Source organism: Rhinolophus sinicus, linkage group LG06 (assembly GCF_036562045.2).
Source record: "Rhinolophus sinicus isolate RSC01 linkage group LG06, ASM3656204v1, whole genome shotgun sequence".
Taxonomy (NCBI): Eukaryota; Metazoa; Chordata; class Mammalia; order Chiroptera; family Rhinolophidae; genus Rhinolophus; species Rhinolophus sinicus.
The window spans coordinates 128,439,359-128,463,870 of NC_133756.1; the positions used below are offsets into that span (position 1 = coordinate 128,439,359).

Below are 24,512 nucleotides of genomic sequence, written 5' to 3' on the forward strand. Positions count from 1 at the left end.
GAATTTTAAAAAATTATTATCCTATGAGCTTTCATTTTATTTTTTTGTTTTTGTGATTATAAAAGAGTGTATACTTGTAACAAATTCGGACAACACTGAAGTGCATTCATATAAAGGAAGAAAGTCTTCTCGGCCCCTCCCCACCCCAGACACACACACGCACCACCACTCCCAACCTTCCCCCAAAATAGACACTTTTGAGACTTCGTTGGGTATAGTGCTGGACTTTTTCATTTGCTTGTGTGTCCCCCACCCCAACCTCTTTTGTCTTCACCCCCAATACTCATTTTAAGTTTTGTTTTGTACAAATGGAATCCCTCTGTGCGTCCTGTTCTGCAGCTTTCCTGTTTCTAGCCGACTTCCAATTACGACGGTCATCTCTTCAGGTTGACATGTACAGATAACTGTGCCTTATTATTTTTAACAGTTGTACTCCGTGGTGTGGCTGCATGTTAATTTTATTGACTCATTCCTGTATTGGCAGACATACAGGTTGTTTCTGATCTTTTGCCGTTGCAACCATTGCTGCTGTGGAAATTGTTGCACACACTGGTGAACTTTTGCGTAAGATATTCTGTGCCATAGATACCCAGAATGTGGGACTTTTGGCTGGAATAGTTTGCCATTTAACATTTGAATCAATATTGCCTAATTGCCCTCCAAAAAGGCTGTGCCGATTCACGTTCTTCGGAAGAGTATCCAGTTATACCTCCAATAATCTAGTTTTTGCTTAAACGTGTATAAGAAAAGTAAACTTTAAAAACTCACAAATGTGCCATCAGAATGACACATTTGTCTTAGAAGAGCATTCAAAATACCTAGGTCTATAGATTTAATTAAATGGTTTTCATACCTTGATTTTGGTGATGGTTGTCATCCTGTAAGGTGACAAAAAAATGTTCTCCAACTACTGTAACCAGTTTAATTATGAAATACTTATCTAGGGATTGCAGTTGTGCCCAAGGAGTGAGTAGCTTTTGGAAGGCCAAATATGCCTCCCTTTTCCAGGCTCTTCCAGGGCTGCCTGGTCCTTCCCACCAAAGCTGGATTAGCATTTAAATGGGCTGCAGCAGGGAGTGCCAGGCCTTAGGCTGAGAGACTTGGGGAGGGGCAGGGGGCAGGTGTTGGAGTGAGGTACCTGAGGATTCCTGAACCCCCTCCTTACATCTAAATACCAGGTTCTCCCCACGTGTATTTTCTCATAGTTTCCCTATAACCTCCCTGTGAAGCAGGCACTCCCTTCTCCCCTCTATTTATATCTGGGACACTTGGGCTCAAAGAAGGCCCGACTTACTGAGTGTCACACAGCTGGTAAGTGACAGTGCATTGGACACCGGCCTTCTGATTCCAGAGGTACTGGAGTCTGACTCCTGTGAGGCTTTTGCGTGCAGCACACCAGTAATGGACATTTCCTTTACCGAGCTGGGGGTGGAGAAAGGAAAGGGAAGTGACATTCCCAACTTCCTGTGGCCACTTGTGTCCGCTGCTTTCTCCTTGGAGTGCTGACATTCATGGTCATGTTGGAGAACATTTCTTTAACATTCGGGAGGATCTGTGAATTCTTGATGCGGGGCCGTAACTGATCACACATGTTTAAGAACTGCTGATCCGGAATGTATAATATCTCCTCCTTGAAAAGGACACGTCTCGGGAGATGGTCAGCTTACCGCCTGCTAAGAGTGTGTGAAATTTTGTATTCCGTCTTTTGGAGCTAGGGCCAATTCATGCACGTTAAGGCTCTGGTGTTTATTCTGTCGGCAAATCTAGTGCAGGACCTGAGTTGCCAGATCTTGATGGCCACCCCTAAACTGGCCAGCACAGACCTTTCTCTCGAGTGCCCAGCTACGTCCTCACTGCCCACTCAGCGTCTGCACTTCAGTGTTTACTGGGCATCACTCACAACACAACTAAATAAAAGTTTTGATTTTTTTTCTTAAAAGGAAAAAAAAAAGCAAAAATAAACCCTGTTCCTCCCCAGTCTCCCCCATATTATGTGACACTACCACTTACCTGGTTGGCCAGGCCCAACATGTAGGCATCATTTCTGATCCTGTTCTTTCCCTCACTCCTCACATCTGTTTGCAATTCTTGACAGCTGTTCCATCAGAGTATGTCTTGAAAGCCATGACACCGCTCTACCCTCGTCCCGATGTTCCCCCATCTCTCAGCAGGTCCCATTGCTTCCACTCTGGCCCCACTGCTATCAGTCTGCCCCACAGTCAGGCAGTGACCTCTTAAAAAGTAAATAAGATCATGTCACTCCCCTGCTCAAAACTCTCTGATGGCTTCCTAGCATCCCTGCAATAAAATCTAAACACCTTGCCGTGTCCTATCTCTCTGGTCTCATCTCTCCACACTCCTCACTTGGCTCACTCCATTCCAGCCACTTTGTCTTTCCTGCAGGTCCTCTTTGTTGCCTCGGGGCCTTTGCACTTGCTGTTCTCTGCCTGGATCACGCTTCCCCCACATCTTTGCCTGGTTCACTCTGTTCTGGTCTCTGTTCAAGTGGTCTCTCAACTGTCAAAAAAAGCACTGTCCTACCCTACCCTTTACCCCATCACTCTGTCCTCTTACCCCGCTTTATTTTTCTTCAACAGCACTCATCACTACCTGACTTTACATTACATAGTTCTGTGTCTTCTTTATTGTTTGACTTACCCACTAGACTGTAAATCGGTGAGGATGGGTCCTTTTCTTATCTGTTTCATTTCCCACTCTATCTCCAGGGCCTAAAACAGAGCCTGGCACACAGTAGGTAATCATCACACATTCGATGGGTGAATGAAAAAACTGAATGAATTCATGCAAGTTAAGACTTTGGTGTTTGTTCTGTAGGCAGTGCAAATCTAGTAGACATCTTTCAGGAGGTGAGTGACGTGGTCAGCACTTTTATTTTAGAAAGCCAGCTGGTGGCAGTATGGGGGCTGGACTGGAGGAGGAGGCAGCAGAACTAGTTAGCGGCAGTTAAAATGGTCCAGGAAATTGATACTGAGCCCTATGTAGAGCTGTGGGGATGGAGAAGAGGGGACTGATGACAGGATATGAAGACCTTTGAGTATCTTTGGTTCCTACTGGGAGAACTTGATATAGTGATTCCTTTATAAGAAAAACAGGAAAGGACAAGCTGGTCTGAGGAGAGCCTGGCAACACTCCTTGATGTTTTTCTCCCCAAGCAAATGTCAGCCCCCGGAATGCACGTCTTATGCAGTGGTGCTGGCTCTCTGCGGAGCGACTTGGCTGCTCAATCTTCAGTAAGCAAGTAGTCAGGATGGTGGTATCAGTGAGTCTGAGTCTCCTTCCTGCAAGTGGCCCCTTGATCTTACATGCTACAAGGCACACTGCTTCATTGGCTCATTGGTTCTTTCTTGCGGTGGGTACATTTCTCCATATTTCACTCCAAAGGAGACTTGCTCTAACAAAGTCTCCTTTTTTAAGATTGCCTAGGCTCTGCCCAAGTCCCAGGCTAGGCTTACTGATGAGTAGGGGTGCAGCATCTCTCTTACCACAAACATGCACAGGAACTGTTGTCGTCCCGCAGGTATCAGGGAGTCAGAATGACAGTGGGTACAGATTCCTAGCCTAGGCATAGCCATGTGGTCTGGTACTGCCCCTTAACTTTCTTCTTCCGCTTGAAGTATTCCTTCCTCCAAAAATCCCCAGTCCTCTCCAAGTTTCAATGTAAAGCCGTTAAGCTCCAAGTAACCACATTCTTACCTATCCTGCTGAGGTGTCCCTTCTCTGTCCCTTACCAAGACTAAGCTATCCCAGGCCTTGGTCCAAAGTTCCTCATCCTGGTTGTCACGCCCTGTGAAGTGAAATGCTGTACCATCTGTACAGCCAGATGCCCACCTCCCACATTTCCCTCTCTCTTCCAAAGGTCCAGATGTCACCAGAATAACATTAACAGCTACACTGTAGAGCTTCCTGTGTGCCAGGTAGTGTGCTAAGTACTTCTAGCTAATCCTTCCCACCCTGCAGGGGTGAGTTTCATTACCTGGTTTGCAGATGAGTTAGCTGAGGCTTGGCAGTGCAGTGGAGCTTAGTGGTTAAGAGCATGGACTTGGAGTCGAACAGACCTGGGTTTGAATCCCAATTAGCTGTGGACCTTGGACATGCTAATTCACTCCTATTAACCTTTCCCAGATCTGGAAAATGGAGATAAGATCGAGAGGTTTCATAGGGTTGCCATGAAGATGAAATAAAATAACGTGTTATTTCATAAGTACGTAAGTACGTATTTGCCATACACTAGACTTCGTGCTGTCAGTCACTCGTAGCTCGTCATGGATACTCTAGCAATTCATCATCCCCCATCCCAAGGCGACACGGCTAGTCTGTGGGTGGAGCCACGTAGCGGTGCCTGGCTCCAAAGCCCAGGCTCTTTCTTCTGTGCCACACTGTTGCTCCCAAATTCATCTTGCCTAAGACTTTCTGATCCCTAAGTTTGCTCTCTCGGTCTTTTCTGGTTATGCCATTTGTTCTTACAACAAATACTCGCAAGCCTGACATTTTTCATGAGACATTTTCCTGGAAGCCCACCCAGGGATCCCAACTGAGAAATTCGGATCCAGAAGGTTAGGTTATGTGCTCTTTTCTCATCCTGCCGCTCCTCATTCACAACCATGAGGGTCTGGTGTTTCTGGAGGATGTTGTATTTGAAGGTTGTTGGGCCATCTTGGTAGCATTTGGAAATACCTGTTTTACTGATATTATTTGCCATTTTCATTTCTTTCCCATATTTGAGGTGTGTATACACACTAGAACGGGCCCTGGCCAATTTGATGAGACCATCTGCTGATTTGCACATACATTCAAACCATAGCCTGCATCTAGCAGACAGACGGGAGAGATATTTTTGGGGCCCCAAATATTAGACTATTAGGCATTTCATTGTGATACATTGGTTGTAAAGGTGCGTAAGCTTAGCTTCAGCAGGGCTTAGTGCTCTAAATTCAGGCAAATGTAAATCTCTACTTTCCAGTTTAAAATTTTTTGAAATTTCAATCTTAAAAAGTATGCTTCGCCCTTCCCTTTTAAAAAAATTTTTGGTTTTCAAGGTATGGGACTGTGAGAAGGCAAATCCCAAGCACCTTCACTTGCGGGTCTTCTACCTTGGTTGTAGACTTCTCCTTGGAACCTTTCCAGCAAACCATGGAATAAACCTGCTGTTTGTTCCTAATAGCAACGGGAGCCTGGGTGTCACTGCCTACGGCCTCGCCCCTCCCCGCCTGCCTTTGGGGCCCCACAAAAAGACAGGAACGGACCTTCCATAAAGGAGGGCCCTGACTGTTCCTTCCTCCTGCTCTGGCTATAGTGCCAGTTCCCTTTGCATGTGGCACTTGGATTTGGGGCACAGGAGCCAAATCCATCAGATATTAGATCATTTCATCTAAAGCTCTTTCTGATGTGTAGTTTTGCCTCTAAAGTTTTTCTTCTTTGCTTTTCCTAAATTATAAAAGCAACAGATGCTCACTTCAAAGCCAAGATGAGAACTCTTCACGCCTGGTTTGGGATTTCAGCTCCAGCCACTCGTTCGGTGTGTGGGCCTGGGAAAAACACGCACCTTCTCTGAGCCTTGATTTTCTCATTGTGCAGGAGAGTTCATGATTTCACCTCATAATGTGGCCGTGAGAATTGAGGGAGATTGGTACAGAGAATGCTCTTCTAGAGGTTTGGCCTGGATTTGTTGCATCAGCGACTAATTATTGAGCACCCATGAGCCAGTCACTGTTCTAGTTGTTCTGGAGACAGTTGAGAACAAGACAGAGGGGGGTCTTTGTTCTTAGGAAGCTTGCATGCTAATCAGAGAAGACACTAAGAAACAAAGTCATTTCAGAAATGAAGAAATTAGACTCCACAGGTGGTGTGTGAGTGTAGGAAGGGCCTCTTTACATTGGACGGCCAGAGGGACCTCTCTGAGGGAAGCTCCATGCTTTGTGACTAGCAGGTCCCAAAGACATTCCTGCTTTTAACAGTTCTGCCACCCTAAGTATAGGTGCCAATTTGGGGTTTGGAAAATCTTACCACATATCATTTCTTTTTTGGGTGGTACTTGTTCATGAATTAGCTCCCCTTTCAGAGTTTGAGCTCCCTGGGCTAGGAACACGTCCCAGGGCCTTTTGAAGGCCCCTTGGTGAGCGTGGGTTAGCAGTCCTCTCGGAGCTTTTACCCGGTCGAGCTGACACTGAATGAACAGCGTCTGTGTTGGGAGGGAAGATGATTAGTTTCTAGCCAGAGCCCATTTTGTTCCAGTGCTGCTTTGTGTATTCCGGTTTCTAAGGAGCTGGAAGTAATTTCTCTCTCAGTGAGACTGTGGCACACTGCAATCTCCTAATTTTCTGCAGGCAGTTTTTTAAGGAAATGCTGGGCAGCCAGGGCGGTCCCAACTTGTGCACTGGCATTTGAGCCACAGAACAGTAAGCTCAACACTGTTGCCAACTGCATCGCCCCTCATGGGGTATAGTATGGATTTTTAAATGACCGTTTCAGCTTGTTGCATTGGACAACAGTGACCCAAACCGATTAATGAAGGAAGCCATTGAGCAGAAAGACAGGCTGCCACTGACTCACCTGTCACATCCACAGCTGACCTACTTTTGTTTGACCTTGATTTGTTCAGTGCAACTAAAGACACTGTTGTGAATGCACTTCTGTCCAATTTAAGTCCAACATGTGATAGCCCAGGATCTCTCACACACACACATGACCCAGGCAGATGGATGGACGGATGGGTGGTTAGTTTTTCACTTACCTCTGAATTGTAATTCGACCACAAGGAAAGGGCTTAATTTCAAGAACATGGAGCGATTATTTGAGACTAGATACGATGCCAAAGCATCAGGCCTTGATTCCCTTGCTACAGGGCAGCTTAATCAGGAAATGGCCTAGATGGCGGCCTTTCAAGTAGGCCCTTGCAGTAGCTTGGCAACTGGCACAGGGTCATAATTGGAAGAATTTGGCTCAGTGTCTGTGGGTGTTTACAGTGCACTATAGGGCAGGGCTTCTTTTATTTATAGAATATTGTGAGCAACAAACAGCAGAAGGCTGAAAAGCCACTAAATCTCGATTTATTTTTAACAAATTCCATTTTTCCCCTCATCCCAGAAGGAGAACTGAGTTATTAAAAAACAGTAAAAAATACATCATCGCAGAGCATGCCATATCTAATTATGGAGTTGCCATCGTCGGCCTGCAGCCACACATTTTAAGGGCTTTGTACATCAACCATCCATTCAATCTGTGAACTTATATGACTCCTATTCTTCATTGAGCTGTACAGCGAAATTATTGGCAAGTGAGTGCTGATCCGAAAAAGTTCTACACTGACTAAATTAGGAGATGGAAGATATAAATATAGAACAGCATGCTTACATTCCCAAAGGGAGATAAAATCATTTTTCATTGTCCATTATACTTAGCTATACAAGCGTACGTACCATAGCACTAAATACCCCTTTGAGGGTTGTTCACTTGTCGCTATGGCGGCTCAGTGCCACTCAATGGAGCTATATTGTGATATCTCAGTGAGTGCAACCCTGAGTGATTGTTACCTGCCTAGTCATGAAACGACAGGAATCCAGTGCTTTTGGCCTGTGTTCTCGTAGTGTCTTAGAGCTCGACGAGACTTCAGAGACCCTCTCGTTCAAGGACATCTTACCACAGGAGGGGAAGTTGAGGCCCAGAGAGGACAGTGACTATCGCAGGCCCCCATAGCGAGTCATGGCAATGCTGGGCTAGGGCTGTGGTCTCTGCTTTTTCTCTGACAGTGCCCTGCTGTGCTAGTCAGTTAAACAGGTCTGATTTCTGCCCTTCAGCGTTCACAGTCTCAGACAGACAGTCATCAAGACAGTCAAATAATGACCATATGTGTACAACAAACCGGCTAGTTGAAGAGAGAAGATGGTGAGAGTGAGGACTTTGGAAATCTGTGTATCTGGATGCCAAGGAAAAGATAAAATCAGTTGCTCTCTGACCCCCTTTATAGATGCTGTAAAGTTTGTTATGGAAAGAGATGCAGCACATTTGCCGAGTGTTGGGGGAGGGAAGGTTTGATGCTGCAATGGGTGCCCCTGAAGGCCAATATTGCCATTTTGGAGGATCCCTGGAAGCGGACCATTGAGGACATATCATGGGAATACCACAGGGAGTGGAGCACTGGGACAGGCCAGAGACAAGTGAGTTCTGTGGAACGCGCTGCCCCATCTGGGGATAGCATGTGGGTGCCATCCCCAGTCCCCTGGCCCCAGGTAGAAGGCTAATAACTGATCGTGGCCGGCTTTTTTCTGACCCTCAAAATCCTGTGTGCAGCATTCCGGGCAGCCAATACCAATGGACTGGAGCTGGCACAGAAGCTGGAACCTATCTCTCTCTTGCCTGGGCTCATGCCTGGGCCAGAGTGGGCTCTCGGTGTTAGTTCTCTAACTGACTGGGTGTGGGCAGAGGGAGTGAGAGAAACCTTCATGAGGAAGGATGGACTGGGAAAGCTTCTGGAAAAGTCGCCTCTTGGCAATGCTGGAGACCGATGGCTTTAGAGGATGTGAGGAGACCAGGAGAGGGGGTGACCTGGCCTAAATTCAGGCTGTGAGAGTTAGCACGGAGAAGAGCAAACAGGAAAGGAGAGATGATGGGGAGTTGGCTACGACAGCCGACTGGATGGCGAAGGACAGTCACATGCTGGACGTGAGGAGGCTCATGGTGGAGGGAGGACCCAGGGCTGCCGGGTCAGCAGCTCAGGAGCCCAGGTGACTCAGGCTGCAGCCTTTGGGTTATTGAGTACATTCTCCCTGAGAAGAGCTGGTCAGCCTTCCTGGCCACCCCCGACAGTGGTTAAACGTGTTGTGAGGCGTTTCCAGGTGGCAAAGAAAAATCAGTAGGTAGAATGTCTTCAGTGTTATCTCCATATTTTTTTTTTTTTAATCTTTTGATACCTCTAGCTACTTACCTGCTTTTGAGGTCTCAGAATATATAAATTAGAAATTTCTAATACTTGGAAAATAGCTAAGGAGCTTTTAGTTTGAGAATTTTATATTTTTTTTCTCGAATTCTGTGATTGTGTTGTAGTTTTAATAAAGTCTAATATTTTCCCCCTCTTCTTCCACCTCCTTCCCCCCACTCCGGTTCAAGCCGTTGTTTCTCAGTCTAGTTGTGTAGGACACAGCTCCCTGGCCCATGCTGGTATTATGAGCCTTGCGCTCCCCCCTTACTGAGGCAGTCGGTCGCCGTTTGTCAGTGGGCTGCTCACAGCAGCTCACAGCAGCTCTCGCCGGATGCCGGCCGCTCATGGCAGCACAGCAGCCTGTGGCAGCACTCAGCAGCTGCGCGGCAGTTCACGCCAACCTCTGGCTGCTCACCACAGCCCAGCTCCAGGGAGAGCCATTGTTCACAATCTTAGCTATAGAGGGCGCAGCTCACTGGCCCATCTGCGAATTGAACTGGCAACCTCGGCGTTAGGAGCACGGCGCTCCAACCACCTGAGCCACCAGGCCAACCCTAATAATATTTTTTGTTGATAAAAGTTTCTAGTTTTAAAAACATTTTTCATTTTTGTAGTTTATAAAGGTAATATTTCATGATGGAGGATACCTCCTGAGTATCCCACCTCTGAGTCAGCTTTCAAAGAGCAGATTCTCCCCGTTCTCTCTTGTTCCTGCTCCTGGCCATTTCCCCATGACCCCTCCATCTTTTCCTGTGTGCGGCTGGGCCCAGGAGACCAAGTACCCAGGTTAGGGGATTGGGTCAGTAAAAGGTTCAGAGGTAAGAATATTGAAACCTTCACCTGAGAGGAGGAGGTTGGGAAGTTGCCCATGAACTGAAAAGACCTCCAGTCTCCCTGTCCCAGGCATTGCCTATGGAGTTGGCTGACCCAATCATAGTGCATGTCGCCAGATAACAGTGGCATTAGTGATTGATGCTGTTTTTAAACTCTCCAGAGTAAGAAAATGTTGGTAGTTTGTTGCCGGAGCCCTGTCACTTCACACTTTCTCTGAATCATTTTGCCAGGCACCCAGCAGGCGTTCAAGAAACGCATTTGGTTCATTGAGCCACTGCTGGTCATAGCCACCGTCGCTGCCGCCACCACCAAAGAGTGTTCTGAGAGCATTCAATGAAAGTCCTGAAGGTTGTGTATGTTAAGACTGGTCCAGAGTCCACCCTCCTTCTTCAGGCTGCTCAGCCACACCCTGCCTATCAGCACTTATTTGCTCGTGATCAGAATGATAGAACGGTCCAGCGAGCAGGGGCATCTGAGGTCACTTCCTCTGGCCGCACTCCTGTGCAGGAAAATCCCGTCTGTACCGGTCATGACAGGCAGCCCCACCCCACCCCACCCCCCGCAGCATCCACACACCAGGCATCCTGCTCCCCCTTTGGGGATATGTCTGCCTGTTAGAAAATCCTTTATTCTAATTCAAATCTGCCTCTTGGCACTGTTTCCTCATTGGCATAGTTCTGCCCTTTGTAGCAACACAGAACAAAGGTCTGTAAGCATGGCATGATTCCACTTTCGAAGTTTGGAAGTAGAGCTCAAGGACCTCCTTCCCTTCCCTTCCCATTTTTATCTCCCTCCCCAGCGTTTCTGTTCTCCAGTGCCTTCAACCATTCTTTATGTGGCAGGCAGTCAATGTTAACATTAATGGTAGGAGACATTAATTCAGTGCTTACCATGTGCCAGGCACTATTCTGAGCTCTTTATATGAATTGTTTTATTTACTACCCACCCTGTGAGGTAGATAATGTCAATATCCTCATTTTACCAATGAGGAAACTGAGGAACGGAGATAAAATCTTGTCCAGAGTCGCACAGGTAAGCGGCAGAGTGGAGATTTGGACCCAGGCGGTCTGACTCCAGTTCCTATGCTGTTAGCTGTGGGGCTATAATATCTCACAACCGTAGCACTAAAAGTACGCCCGTGGTGCATTTGACTGGGGCTGGCCCAACTCTGACTTATTGTGCAAGAAATCATTTGACAGGAGCCTGACTTGAACCATTTTCTACGAAACCTCTTTAGAGTTTGTTTTGACAGAACCAGCTGCAGGGCAGAGGCCTTTGCACTGTCGTCAACAGATGGGTTCATCCTAGTTCTGCCAAGCCCTGCAGGGATTTAGAATAGGGTGACAAACACGGGTCTCAGTATTTGTTTTCCTGAAATTCATAAATCAGGAAGGGTTTTTAAAGGTGCAGGTGAGGGAGGTGGTTGGGGCCAGTCCGATGTAGGCTGGAGTGTTGGCCCTGCCCCTCGCCAGCCGTGTAACGAGGTGCCTGTCACTTGTGGTCTGTTTCCTTTTCTGTAAGATGGGAATAACAGTGTGTTTTCACAGGACGTTTTGAGCGATAAATGAACAAAGGCATATGTGCCATGAAGTTGCAGTGACTGTTGCAGAGTGTTCCCCACAACTGATACCCCAAAGTTTGGTGACCAAGCCCTCTGTCCACCCTTCCTGCTTTTGGAAGTGCACCCCAGCCCCTCGGCTGCCTGCCTGCTGTCTTGTGGAGTGGGAGGTGGGTCTGTGGAGGCATGGGCCTTCCGGGGCAGGAACAGCCCCTGTCATCACATTGGTCATCCTGCCCAGGCCTGGCAGCTCAGGCCAGGCTCCCCCGGGAGTCTAGGGAAAGGTGATCCGTGGCTTCATCAAGAGTCTGCTTCATGTGCTCAGAGGTCTTTGTGGCCTAAGCACTGGCCACATGCTGGCTGAGCCAGGAGGGCTGAGTAGCTTGGGTTGACCCATCATTCTCTGTCAGTTGCTTTTCATAAAGCATGCCCAGTTACTATTTCCTAGAGGTTCAAGCTGCATAGAGTGGGGCCTGGTCCCTGAGGTATGGGCCCAGAGACCTGGAGGTAGAGCAGCTCGATGCAATAGAAAACAGATTGAGTAAAATCCAGTCTGTCATCACCAAAAGTGGGGCCTTTAGCAGTAACCTTAGCTCCCTGCATGTAGTGTCTCTTATCTGAAAATTGGGGATGATAATAGAAGTAACACCTCAGGTTGATAGGAGGATTAGATGAGAGCCTGTACGGGCAGAGCAAAAGGCACCCGGCACAGTGTCTAGCAATTAACAAATATAAATATTAGAATAGTAATTTTCTTTCTATTTAACTATCTCCTCCTTCCCCTTTTCTAGTCCTGACTGCTGTTGATTTTCTATATGGCTTTGGGTAAATATCTTAACGTCTTTTGGCCCCTTCTCTCTTCATGGAAGAGTTGAACCACACTACTGGTTCTGAATGGGTACATAGCTCCCTCTATAGGACATCTTGGGAATGTGTGGGGTGATTTGGCTGTCACAATAATGGGGACAGGGCTTTCATTGGGGCGTAGCAGGGATGCTAGCTGTAATAAAGACTGTCCAACATCGTATACAACTTCTAAAGTTCAGTGGACATTCATGGAGGTGAAACCCTGTTGATAATTACCTGAGCCTGAAATATGACTCCACTTTACACATAAACACAAATAATTTTTGCATGTTTTTAATATACAGTAAGTCCTCATTCAACATTGTCAGTAGGTTCTTGGACACTGCCACCTTAAGCGAAATGACACATAACAAAACCAATTTTATCATAGGCCAATTTATAAAAACAAATTGCCAGTTGTAAAAACAGTCATGGGGGTGTAAAATACAGCCTAGGGAATATAGTCAATAATACTGTAATAACTGTGTATGGTGTTAGATGGGTACCAGGGTGATCACTTCATAAGTTATATAAATGTCTAATCACTATGTTGTATACCTGAAACAAATACAACATTGTATGTCAATTGTAATTGAAGAACTTTTAAAAACATTTTAAAGAGTTAAGTTCCAATGACATATTTCTGATCACACAAGTATAACCAAACTTCTAAATAAAAACCAAAAACATTTCTAATATTAAACATGGAAATAAATGTAAGCTATATATACATTTCAGAAAGACTATTAAAAACAAGGCAGAGAATTATTTTCCAACCTGCTGATTCCAGTTCAAGGACACGGTGGCCAGAGCTCATCCCAGCAGCTCAGGGCACAAGGCAGGCACCCATTCCCGGACAGGACACCATTCCGTCACAGGGCCACTCACAGGCGTCCACACTGGCTCAGACTGGGATAGTGTAGACACTCCAGTTCACCTGACATGCAGTGCACATCTTTGGGATGTGGGAGGAAACCCGAGTACCTGGAGGAAACCCACGCAGACACGGGAAGAATGTGCAAACTCCACACAGACAGTGGCTCCAGCTGGAATTGATTTTTCTTTTTTTCCATCAACGTTATAAGCAAATGACATTGAATGAAACGACATTATTCGAGGACATGCTGTATATGGAATTTTCCAGGAGCACAAACACCAATTATATGAGGTTTACCTTTTTAAGCACCTCATTGTATCTTTCATTATGTCTTCTAGAGTTGCAGTGCCCGACATTTGCATATTGACATATATATTATGTTAACTAACTTTATTTCCTTCCAAGTATTACAGTTCAGGTATTATGTTGATTGTTTTTGAAATGATGAGTATTGGTAGGTTATATTATTTACAAATTTCAAGAGAGTAAAAGGAATGTTAAAAATATTTGTATTGAATCTCTGAATTTTCAATAGTAGAAAAGGAGTGAGTGTGTGTGTGTGTATGTGAGTGTTAGCTTATAAATTCACTGGAGAAACCTTAATATAGTTTTGAAATAAAAAGAAATGGTTCTATTTCTCTTAGATGTGCAATGGAAGTCAGAATTTTTAACTGCAGCCATTGTCAGAGAATACGGTGTTTCGATGTTTCCCCTATTCCTGTTAGGAAACACGGAATCTTAAAGAGCCTGAAACATAGGTTTCATTATCTTTTGTTTCATCTTTGCCATTTCTGTTTTTTCACCCCTCCCCCCGTACATACATTTTTTTAACATTCATGTGTAGATTTTTACAGAAAGGAAAACCAGCCAGTCGCCCTGCTTTTTATCAAGCTTGTTTTGGTTGTTTTGTAGCCTCTGCCTGCATGAGTGAGTGATGTGAATTTCATGAATTCCCTATTCATAGGCTTTACTTATTTTTCCACCAAGGTATCTGTCTTTTTATTGAATTATCGGAGGTTTTATTTCGTTTTGTTTTATTTAATTCAGAAGGGATAATACTCCTTCACCTGTCACAGAGCTCTGGAGTCAAACAGAGCTGGGTTTGAACTCTGGCTTTCCCACTCCTGAGCGGAGGAATTTCAGGCAGTTTACATGACTTCTCTGAGAACGAGTTACTCCTTCTTTGAGAACTGAATGAAACAACACTGACTGGCACAAAATAAAAGCCTGGCGTGTGGTTTCTGTTGCTACTGTTTTTATGTTGTTATTTTTGTTGTGACTCCTGCGCTGAATATTTTCTCAGAAAAAAATGTCTCAAGTTCCGACACATATCGTTTCTCAGATCCTTAGACATGTAACACTTGCTGTAACCAAAGCTCAGGAAAACGAAACTGAAATCACGGAAGTAATTTTTATTTTATTTTAGTATCATTATTATTATTATTCGTCGTGTAGGAAAGAGACAGATGAAAGAAAACAAGCTGATTCCGTTCCAGTTGGAGGAGGAACTTGCAGGGTTCTTCCTGGGGTCGGGGCACACTGAGCTGAACCTCTTAGGCCTGGGGCACGGCTAGAAGGCCTGGAGACTCATCGCAGGGTTACATCGTCTTCCTCCCACTCTGCTTGCCAGGGCAGGCAAGTGGGCAAGTGCATTTCAGGAAGGTTCCCAGTCGTTCAGCGTTGGAACAGAACGGATCTGGTGTGCTGTGCTACACGCCGGCCGTGTCCCCAGCACTTCTGGTCGATTCGTGTCCTCATTACTGGCTTTGGCATTCTTCTAGTGTCGGCGGGACGGGCACAAGCCTGCCCGCCCTCCTGCTCCCCCTTGAGACAGTTTGGCTTTTCTTTGCTGAGTCACTGAGACAACAGCGAGTGTGTGGCTTCCGGGCTGTGGAGTTGGGCACATCTGTGTTCAGTCCCTGCTCCCCAGCTCCCAGCTGTGTGATCTTGAACAAGTTGTTGCACCTCTCTGAGCCTCAGTGCCATCTTCTACATGATGTTGCTAATAACGCCGTCCCTGAAAGGTCACTGTGAGGACAAAATGAGCTGTGAAAGGGCCAGGACTGCCCTGGGCACGTTTGATGCCCCGTCAATGGGAGGTAGTCACTGCTCCAGAAAGATGTGTGGCAGGCAGACCCCAGCCACCGTGTCGTGTTGTCTGTGATGCAGCTTAGACATCTCACAGGCACTTGTCGCTTAACATGCCCCAGACCAGCCGTCCCGCCGTGCTCGGTGGATTCCTCCAGCTGTCACACAGGGCGCACTGAGTGGCAAGTGGACTCAGGTGGGATTTTCTCCCGCAGTCGCCCCCTTCTGGGGGCCTTCGTACAGTTCACAGACTGGCCATTGCTCCTCACATCACAATGAAACGGGAAATCCCATTGGCTGTTCCTTCAGAATGTACCAAGAATCAACTTCTCATCACCTTACCATGGCCACTCAGCCGGCTGCCTCTTCTACCTCATATCCGGTCAGTCAGCACAGCCTTCCTGAAAGTATATCTGGAATTCAGCTGCTTCTCACCACCTCCACTGCTGAAACCAGGGCTGAGCCGTATCATCTTTTCCTCAGACAATTCTAGTCTTTTCCATACTGGCTTCCCTGGACTATGACACCTTTATGGCACCCCCCACGCACCCACACACATACACGTGCGCGCACACACGCACACACACACACATTCCCACCACACACACACATACACACAGGTCCCCCCATCACATGCACATGCCCTTTCCCCCCAGAAAGTCCCCCTCCCCACAGCCTCTTCTCAACGCTGCAGTCGGATGTAAAACCCAGGCAGGACCGGTCACTGGTCCTCTGACATCCTTGGCTCACCACAGCCTTTGACGGGCTCTTCTCTGTCTGGAATGCTCCTTCCATGACTTCTCCCCACCTCACGTCCAGAGTACCTCCATCGCCAGTACACCTTCTGCCCTGTGTCTGACTTAGCACTCACCACCTCCCAGTATAATTTCCTTATTTGTCTCCTTTGCTTGCCTTCCTCACCAGAATGTGCACCAGACGAGAAAAGGAGCTCTGGCTCCCAGCCCCCAGCCCCAGTACTGCTGTGTCGGACAGGGCCTGGCGCTTGGATGCCCTCAGTAAATATTTGCTAAAAGATTAATGAATGATTGTGGGCCAGCACATGAACAGTGTCTTCATTATTACAAAATTGTCCTGAATTGAAATTTGACTGCCACATGCAATTTGTGGTGGAAATTTACTCAAATTACCAGTTCTTTCGCTGTAGAAATTACCTGGCATGTATGAGTGCTCAATAAATTGAGTTGGATGGATTGCTTTAGAGTGCTGGGGCCATGGTAGCCATCTGTGGCTTCTTTACCCATCAGCCAAAACCTGGTAGGTGGAACATAGGATGCCTACCTCCCCGTGTCCCTAAAACCCTTAGCTGGGTGTCGCTGTGTCACCCCAGAGCCTCCGGTGCAGCCCAGCTCTGGGCAGCAGCTGTCAGCCTGTTGGCTTCCCCTTCTGTGGGCTCCGTCTCAGAAGGCAAATCATGGTCCTTTGCTTTCACTATCTCATCTCCCTGGGCAACTCCAAAGTTCCGTTATCATCCATTGGCTTCATGTTCTCATTACCCTATTCTCAGTTTTCTGTAGGAGTTAGTTCTCTGTATTTCAGTTTCATTGACCATAAAATGAAGGGATTGGACTTTTAAAACACCACTTACCTTTCCAGTTCTTGGAAGTCTTCAGTGCTTTCTGTTGCAAAATGCTGACCTCTGGGCTGTTCTCCAGCCCCCTGCCAGGCCCCTCTCTCCAGCCCTTCTCTAGTCACCCTCACTGACTCCTTCTTGGTTCCTGGAGCTCCTCAGCTTTAAGTTCCTTCATTGTCCACTTGCCTGTCACTCTCCCCCAACCCCATGCTTCTCTCTCACCGTTTCTGAGCTCCTTTGTCCCAAGAGACCCAGCCTGAGTTTGCTTCTTAGACATCGGCACTTACCTTTCCACAGCCTGTTGCCCTTTTTTAACCAGCATGAGGTCATCGCTGCAGTAACTGCACTTGACCTGATGAGCCTTCTGAGTGATCTCCATATATTGAGCTCATTCAGTCTGTGAGGAGGGCTCCTCCCCCTTTTGCAAATGAAGACACTGCTGCTCCTAGAGGTCATGGAACTTACAGAGCTAGGAAGTGGCAGAGCTGGGACTTGAACCCAGGCTGTCTGGGTCCAGAGGCCCTGCGCTGACCACCACCCTGTCCCACTTGTCTCCACGCACCCATCATCCTCTTGCCCTTTTGTCCACCCCCACCTGCCCCTCCATGTGGGGAGAATCCCAGCTCTTCTCTGCTGCTGCTTGGAGAGGTACCCGGGAGGTCACAGACCTGGTCTACCAGCTCTGCATAAACGCCCGCCTGCTGTGCAGCCCCCCTGAGAGGCTCTGCTGCTCTGTACAGACCCTCACTCCTTCCAGGCCCGTCCTCAGGTCCCTCCCCCACTTTGCAGTTGGCCTGGCTCTCTGCCACGGGAAAAGGTGGGGGCCGCTCCATATGCGATCCCTGGGTCCCTTTCCTACACTGCCTAACATTCTTCCCATTCCCTGTCCTCCTTTCAACCTTCCCCATAATCTCAATGAAGGCCTATCCTTTTTCCTCTGAGTCCAGCCCTCCTTGGGTGCTCTGCCTGCTGTCTGTCCCAGCTGCCTCCCAGCCAGAAACTCAAAGCATCTTGCAGGCTGCCTTGTCTTTGACTCAGCTCTCCCTCACCTGGCGTCTTTCCCTTTACCACCAAGTAACAGCAGTGCATCCTTTTGTTTCCTTTAGAACAAGATGCAGATGTTTTCCAGAACTTTCTTCAACTTCAGGCAGTAAGTTTTTTGGTGGAAAGCATGTTCTTCCCCTGAGTCGTTAGGGCCAGGCTGTCTTCTCTTATTCTGTAGCACTAAAACAAGAAGATAGAAGAAAACAGGAGCCAGGCTGATATGTCTTTGGTGAATGAGCATGACTCATTGATCCTTCTTGGTATGGGGAGGGAGCTGTGCCATGCGTGAAGGTAAGGGCACGTGGAGGCCAAGGGTCAGGAGGAGAGCTTTGCCCTCGGAGGCTGCCTCCCAGCGCTGACATGGCAGGACGGCTGGGACGTCGCAGATGCACAGCACACACGCCCCCACCCCCACCTGCACCAGACGTTGATCATCTGCTTTGTGTTGGAACCAGTGCTGGGCGCTGGGGTACAGAGGAGAACGAGTCGTGGACTCTGCTTGGGGAGAGGTAGCACCTTTGAGCTCCCGTGGCCGCTTCAGATTCCATTGTCGTCCTCCCAGTAACGCAGAGACACCTCCAGTCTAGGCTCAGAGCAGAGTCCGAGGAGTGGGCTGCATGCACATGGGTGGGTGCTGCGAACAAAACGTGGGTGCTGGGAGGCAGAGGGCAGCGTGAGGCAGAGGTCATGTGCCTGGCAGAGCAGGTGCCCAGAGACCACTCGTGGGTAGAAGTGGAACGGGGACCTGCGACCTCAGGCTGCTTCCAGAGGAGCCAAGAGGCCGATGAAGCCTAGGTGCTTTGTGGCAAGGAAATCGGCAGGGTGGGAGGGGACAGGAGGGGGTCCTTAGTCCTGACTGGTTCTGCAGAGCAGGTTCCCCTTAGTGTATCCCACCAAACCTTTGTCTGCCAGGTGTGGGTGGGCACGTGGGGAGTTGGAGACTCCACTGCTCCTGGACCTTCACCCTCCAGGGTTACCTGTGTATAAGCTTCCAAGAAGCCCTGCAGAAAAGAAGCCTAACTGTTTTACCCAGCATTCCCCTGTACTTCTGTGGCCATTGATAATCTTCGCCATGTGATGTCATTAAAATCCCATGGAACCAGTGTTCCGTGGCAGACCTTTGAGTGCCAGCTTCAAGGATTTTTAAATCCCTGCTTTCTATGGAATGTGCCCACTCCTTATTTTGTGCGGGGGTCATGCCATATTGTAGAAAGACTATGGGCTTTAGACAGGACTGACCTGGTTTAAATCTACCTTCCTATAAAATCACCAGCCTTGGTCAAGTTACTTCACCTCTGAAACGTCATTTTCTCAACTGTAAATGGGAGCGAGCCACTAGCCATCCTATAGGTTGTTGTGATGGTTAAGTGAGAAAATAGTTAACATTATTATGTGCCAGGCACCATTCTGAGCACTAAAATCTCCACCACGGCTCTGAGGTAGGTAGTTATCATCCATATCACATGGGTCAGGAGACTATGACCCATAAAGGTAAGTGTCCTGCATATCTGGGAACTGAGATTTACGCCCCAGGCACTAATACACGGTGAAGTGAGGCTAAGTGCGGGCCGTGTTTTGTGACTCTTAATTAGATCCATGAACCCCTCTAACAGCCTTCAGTAACCCTCCAAGAGTGGAATTCTGTGGACTCTCCTCCATCAGTGGTACTGGGTCGTCTTTTCCACAAAGACCAACCTTGTTTTGACTCACAAAGTACTCCAGGGTTCACACACCGTGCCCCTGTGTGACCCTCTCAGTTGGCCCTCCAAGCTCAGTATTTCCAAAGGCAACCAGTCTCCCTGATTTATGGCTGAGCTGGGATTCCCAAGCATCTAGAGCTGTCAGCAGGACTGGATACAGAAGTGCCACAAGCAGGGTTCTCCCACAAGCCCCTGACAGCCACTGAAAATACTGCTGTCATCTGCTCAGAACCTACTCTCACCACCCAGCCCACCAGGGAACATCTGCAACACCTAATCCAAGTCTCATGTCCTCCCCGGTCCTTTCTCCTTCCATTACACCACCCCCCTGACACACAACACACGCACACACCCGACTTATTTTCTGTTCTACTCCTGTAACTTATATCTGCCCCACAGTGAGGAAAAAAAGCACTTCTTCCTGAAAGCACTTGACTGCCACCTGCCGGAAATTTATCGTAATGGCTCCAAAATCTCTGCCACTTAGAAAGGCCACGGCGCACCCTGGAGTCCTGCAATGCGCTGCCCTCAACTGTGAGCACACGGTGCTGCCTGTGGCGGGGATCACGCATCGTGCCGTCACGTCTTTACCAACTAGACTGAGGGAATCTTGAACATAAGGCCAGCTGATTCCCCCGTGTCCCCAGCGCCCTGGCTTCCACCACGGGCTAGAGAAATGCATGCTGAAGGGTCCTGAAGCCAACACCCGTTACTTCAGTCTCATGGCACCTGGGTGAACGTTCTCTAAATCTGCCTTTTGCAAAGCAAGGCAACCAAACACGCCACGGGCTGTCACTAAGCATAGAGAGTCAAGGGGGACTTTCAGGAGAGACAGGGCCCTTTCAGCCTCTCACCTCTGCTCAAAGGCCACCACCATCTGAACAGACCAGAGCAGCTCCACATTCATTCTCAGTAAACCCGGAGTCAGGCACCAGCACCACGTAGTGGAGACCATGTGGAATGGGCCCAGGGCCAGCTGCCGTGGCTCTTTCCATGAGGGAAAGTTCCTCCAGACCACTGCTGTGCCCAGGGCCAGCTCCTTGCAGGTTGTGGGGATGTGAAGGTGGCCACACAGCCGTCCTTCCTGGGGAACTTGGGGTTTTGTGGGGAAGTAGATGAACAAGCGTACAGCTCCTCGCAAGGGTGGTCAAGGACGTTGATTCATATCGTCTATATTTTCCTAAGCTGTGCCCTTTTACTAAGCCACATCATCAAAAGCCATTAACCCAATGACACCTGGGGCTTTACAAGGGGGTCTTAACAGAACTCCATCCAGCTGTCACATCTGGGGGTGGAGGCAAGAGGGTGGAACAGGCTTTCACTGGGGTCCCATTTTATAAAGGGGAAGCCCGCTGTTCTTTCACAAAGCTTGTTTCCCCAGAGCCATTCTGCACAGCACTGCTCAGGTCCCACAGAGACCGCCTCCCCGATAAGTGCCCTTCCTTGCTCCGTCTTCCCCGATGAACTAGCTGATACTCTTCCCGGCTTGTGTGGGGCCTCTGGCTGCCAGGGAACCCAGAGACCACTTGTCGGCTCAGTTTCTGTAGCTTTTCTGAACCAGGACTGCTTCCTCTTCTCATTTCCCCTCAGCCCTTCCCCAGGAGTGCTTGTTTTGGAGGTTTTGTATGTTCCTTTGTGGGGATGGTTTTCGAGGCAGGACCAGGGGTGGTTTTGCTCCTCAGAACCAATAGTGAGCTGTACACGCCTGGGTTCAGTCCCCATTGCTAGCTGTGTCATCTTCAGATAACTTAGCTCTTCAATCCTTGGTTCCTTACCTGGAAAACTGGGGTAATGATCACAACCAGTGGATAGGTTATCGGAAAGATTAAACTAGTGCAGTGTAAATGCCACTGTTCCCTTCCCCTCCTTCCAGGTCGGGCTTGGTCTGTGGCTCCAGAATCCTAATCTGCATTTCTTTCCTCCTGCCTGTGTCAGGCAGTTTAGGAGGAGTGATACAGCCGTAAGAACTAGGTGACCAGCTGTCCTGGTTTGTCTGGGACAGAGGGGTTTCCTGGGATGCAGGACTTTCGGTGCTAACACGGGAAGGTCCTAGGCAAACAGAAGACTTGGTCACCCTAGTAACAACCAACCTCAGCATCTCAGTGGCTTTCTTTCCTTCTTTAAGATTTTATTGGGGAAGGGGAACAGGACTTTATTGGGCAACAGTGTGTATTTCCAGGACTTTTTATTTTTTTTATTGGGTAACAGTAGTGTGTTTTTCCCAGGACTTATCAGCTCCATCCAAGTCAAGTCATTGTCCTTTCAGTCTTAGTTGTGGAGGGCGCAGCTCAGCTCCAGGTCCAGTCGCCGTTGTTAGTTGCAGGGGGCACAGCCCACCATCCCTTGCGGGACTCAAGGAATTGAACTGGCAACCTTGTGGTTGAGAGCCCACTGGCCCATGTGGGAATCGAACTGGCAGCCCTGTTACCCATAGCTCGTACTCTAACCAACTGAGCCACCCGTCCGTCCCCAGTGGGTTTATTTCTTCCTCATGCTGTTCCCCATCCAGGACCTTGGCTAAAGGACGAGCCTCTATTTAGGAAATTGCTGGTCTCAGCACAAAGAAACACATGCTAAAAGTTCTGTTCCAAAGTTGCAGTTGTCCCGTCCACTCCCGTTCATCAGTCAGGCGAGTCGCAGGGCCAGGCCTGCCCGGGGCAGCTTGCAGACTCTCCCCACAGGGGAGGGCAGCTGATAGTTTGAACCTTAATGTAATCTACACTCTCCCCTTTCTCTTCTTGCACCATTCTGGGGTGCTGGGGCAGCGAGGAGGGAAAGCAGTGAGAGACGCCTGGTCTGTGATTTGGGGTTCTTGGATGTGGTCAGATTCCTGTAGACGGTGTGGGGTGGGTTTTTTTAAGGGGGCAAATTGGCCTCGCCCTGCTCTGCTCAGAGAATCAGCTGCGTCTCCTTTTGGCACCTAATAGTGATTGATAGGTTATAGGGGCAGCCTGGGCTGACTCCTCTAGCCCCTTTGCTCCTTTCTGTGGAGCCCCTGAAATTCCTCTCCTTGTGCTCCAAGGAGCATGAGGAAACTGAGGTGGGATGGGGGGTCCCCCAAGTATACTGCACAAGTCCCTTTGTGCTGTTCTTTCTCTGGCCTTCTAGTGAGCCTCCCTCTAGCTCAGAGGTGGGCACACATGTGGCCCCCGACTCCAGGGCCACAGGCCAGGCTCTCCCAAGAACCTCCTTGCTGTGTGCCACTTGGATGGCAGCACCAGGGTGGCCCTGAGCTCCCCCTCAGCCAGGGCCCCTCTCACAGGTACCTTCGTGCCTTGTCTCCTAACGCCCCCTCCCTTGGCTCAAGTCTTTTGGAAGTAGGTAGCACGGTAAGAGGGTTTTTGTTGTTGGTGTTTCTTTTTCTCTTTGTTGTTTCATTTATTGTCTCACATCTAAGAACACCTTCTCGGAGAGAAAACAGTTTTCCAAAAATAATTGTCACAGCTGATTACGTTTCCTTACCTTGTCCAAGCATATAAAAAAGGCCTTCTGATTTTTGTTTTGCAAAATATAGTGCCAAAATCTGTTAGCATTTATTATGTCTATAAAGTAAATTTGCATATTGGAAAAACTGATCAAAATAAGACATTCCATATGAAGTTTGGTACTTACTGGTAGAATGTTCCTCTAAGTTCCAGGCCGGGGGGGGGGGGGGGGGAGGGGAAAGGAGTGAGGCTGTTACTGGGAAATACCTACAGTAAGATGGGGGTGGGGCAGGCAGAAAGCAGAGAGGCTGAGGTGTGAAGGGAAGGGTAGGAGCAGCAAGGGGAGAGCCAGATAGTTCTCCTAGGTGACACCTGAAGGCACTTGAAAGGAAAGCAGGCGTTCACCAGGTGGTGGAGTGGCTAAAGGAAGCCACACCTGTAAAACAGTGTGGGAACAGCTGAAGTCTTGTGCTCTTGGGAATTTAGGTGGCTCAGTAGCCTGGAGATTTCATCAGCAGATGAGGAGGGTTGGGCTGGAGAGCAAAGAAGCCATTGTGGAGGCCTGGTGTTTCCTGCTAGGGAGTTTGGGGTTTTATCTGGAAGGTTTGGAGCAGAGCAGTGAAGCCATTGAAGGGTTTTAAGCAAGGGTGTGTCTGTCTCAGACCCCAGTGAGGCGGGGGTGAGGATGGAGAGGAGAGCAGCCTGGATGGAGGCAATGACCAGGGGACAGGGAGGTGGCCAGGCCCATCCATCAGAGGGCTATGTGGGGGCTCTGGGCTGTGAGGAGGAGAGAGGGAAGGATGCCCGGTGTGGCTCAATTGATAATTAGGGGGCTGGGAGGATAGTGTGGGACCTGGACTGGGAATCGGATTTAGACGCAATCAGAGATGGTAAGCTGGCCTCTGGCGGCACTTCCTGGAGACTTGGAAGTCCATGCGCCCGCTGCTGTGTCACCTGAGGCTTAGGGACCAGAAGTCCAGAATTCCTGGTCAGGTGGTTTGCACATGGCCAGAGACTGGGGTTACGAGTCAGACTGCAAAGGGGAGTATATTGAGAGGACAAAAATCAGTTCTATTTCTGGATATTCATTTGAAGACCTATATAATCAAGACAAAGATAAGTGGTCCACAGATGGCAAGAATTAGCCACCGGAGTGTGAAACACTGGAATTCTTGCTTCAGAGAGGTCAGTAAAGCCCCATGTAAAATCTCAGTCTTGCTGTCTCAAGGCAGGGCAGGAGGGCGGGTGCAGCCGGTCTTCCTTTAGAGCCTCTTCCTCCCACATTCAGGGCACAGGGGGGCAGAGAGGAGACCCCTCCAGCCTGCCTGTGGGAGAGGGGTGGGGCAGCGCCCACCTGTTAACATGAGCCCAGCGCCTTTTCAGAATTGATGTCTCCCTTAGTTTTGTGTGTGCTCGGATGTACTGGGGATCGTGGGCATTTCTGCAAAACTTCTGGGCATGACCTACGATGTTTAAGGTGTTGGCCCTGCTGGCACTTCGTTTTGGCCAGATGTTTTCTGGAGACTTATTTCCCATTGTTCCTCATTGTTGGCGTTGAATTAACCTCACTTGCGAGGAAGGTTGGAGTGCCATCCTTAGCAGTGAGGGTAGCTC

At 48.5% G+C, this 24,512-nt stretch overlaps 1 protein-coding gene and 1 long non-coding RNA gene across 10 annotated transcripts in view; one reads left to right on the forward strand and one right to left on the reverse strand.

Moving 5' to 3' along the window:
- Positions 1–24,512, forward strand: part of BMAL1 (basic helix-loop-helix ARNT like 1) — a 95,260-nt gene that overhangs the window by 37,355 nt on the left and 33,393 nt on the right. Inside the window, exon 3 of one of the 9 annotated variants that reach the window (XM_074336022.1) lies at positions 17,836–17,879. The exons of 7 other annotated variants lie outside the window; for them this stretch is intronic. The gene's annotated coding sequence lies outside the window, so the exon portion shown is untranslated. Of the gene's footprint in view, positions 1–17,835; positions 17,880–24,512 lie in introns of those variants that run through there. One more of the 9 variants, XM_074336018.1, reaches the window with a different exon arrangement.
- Positions 12,452–18,120, reverse strand: LOC141572239 (uncharacterized). Its single transcript, XR_012497527.1, has 2 exons — positions 17,017–18,120; positions 12,452–15,539 (listed from the first exon to the last, which is right to left on the reverse strand). It is a non-coding gene; the product is annotated as an uncharacterized LOC141572239 (long non-coding RNA).